This window comes from Bremia lactucae, linkage group LG1 (assembly GCF_004359215.1).
Source record: "Bremia lactucae strain SF5 linkage group LG1, whole genome shotgun sequence".
Lineage (NCBI taxonomy): Eukaryota > Oomycota > Peronosporomycetes > Peronosporales > Peronosporaceae > Bremia > Bremia lactucae.
Window position 1 is genome coordinate 56,524 of NC_090610.1, and position 1,790 is coordinate 58,313.

Consider the following 1,790-nt stretch of genomic DNA (forward strand, 5'->3'; position numbering starts at 1 on the left):
TGTATATGCTTATAATAAGCTTAATGCTATCACTATACCAGCACAAATTCACATTCCTAAAAATGATGTTCTTCAGAACAATATGGTGGGATGTACAATGTACAGTGCATTGGACTTAGTCGATGGTTACTACCAATTGCTCAAGAGAGCTAGCGATATCCCGCTTACAGCAATTAGTACCCCAAGCGGCATGTTATGGGAGTGGTTGGTTATGCCACAAGGGCTTTCCAGCGCCCCGGCAACAATTTATCGTCTAGTGACGCAACTGTTTCGCCCTCATCGAGGTTATGCACAGACTTATTTCGATGCCATTTTTGTCCAAAGTCGTGCGGAGCAGGGTCGGTCAGATATGGAAAACCATTTAGACCATTTGCGAGCAGTGCTCGAGTGTATGCGCACAAGTAAATTGTAAGCCAATGCATCTAAATGCATTTTTGGCGCAGACGAAATTCCTTTTTTAGGATGCTTCATTGAAAAGCGAGGTTTTAAAGCGGATCCCGCTAAGGTAAAAACCATAGTAGATTGGCCGGTTCCTAAAAAACAAAAGGATTTGCGGAATCGAGGTACCTCTTCGGCAAGATTGCCCGTACGCCGTTGACGTTTTTGAGCGCCAAGCTCCGGCGTCCTCGCCGCGTCACCAGAGATCCACCCCCAAGCTATGACCCGCTATCTCTTTGAGACGCTCGTCCGCACTAAGCGGAGTGAATCTATATTGACTATGAGCTTTAGCTTTCGTTATCTCGGCGGCTCGACGACGAGCTCTTTCCTCTATGAGGATTATCTGCTGTTGCTCTTCACCGAGCGGATTCGTAATGATGTTGGACTCAGGGTCCCGTGTCCTGCTCAATGCAGTTAAGACATTGGCGGCACCACGTTCTGGGAACGGATTCGGGGCCCGCCGACGTTCATCCGGAGGAGAAGGCGTGAAAGACCGACGCTCTTTCTCCTCCTCCTCTGATGGAGACATCGGTTGGAGAACCGTTGTTGTGGTACATTTACTTTATGGGTAAAATACCCTTCTATCTTATTTCAAAATAGTAAGTGACTTAAATCCCATTTATTATGGGTAACAAATATGGTGCCGTCAGATATAAATCTGGCAACCAAAACCTATATATAATTAGCTAGGGTCAGGTTTTTAGATTTAAAAATAAAATAAAGTGCAGTTCCCCTTTTGATCTCAAAGCGTTATGTGCCTTCCTAAGGCTTGCGCATTGATCTGTAAGAGATAGAAGCCATTAGTCTTGACAGATAAAGTACAGCCTTTCTCTCTTTTTGAAATGCTTCGTGATGGTGAATAGCTTTAGAGGAATTACCAATTTCGATTTCCATTAAAAAGCTTAAATTTTATATAATCCTAAGCTCAGTTACAATCACCTTATGACAGCACTAGAAGCTAAATATGTTGAATCAAATTTTCATGATAATACCACCTTTCTAAGGTATATCCTCTTGGGCACTAGTTGCCACTTGGTTCTATGAACCTCCGAATCCCTTGAACTAGGATTCCTTAAGCTTTAATAGCTTGTACGACTCCCTGAGTTGTTAAACCCATTAGTTCAATAGAACTAAGTGACTCTCAGGGTCTGAAAGTCTTCCTCTGACTTTAGGAGCGAGGTAGCTCCGCTACAATATACCTTAAAAAGGCTTCTCTTACAGATCAATGCGCAAGCCTTAGGAAGGCACTTAACGCTTTAAGATCAAAAGGGGAAGTGCACTTTATACAATTATTTAAATTTAAAAACCTTGCCCTAGCTATTTGAAAATAGTTTTGGCCGCCAGATTTATAT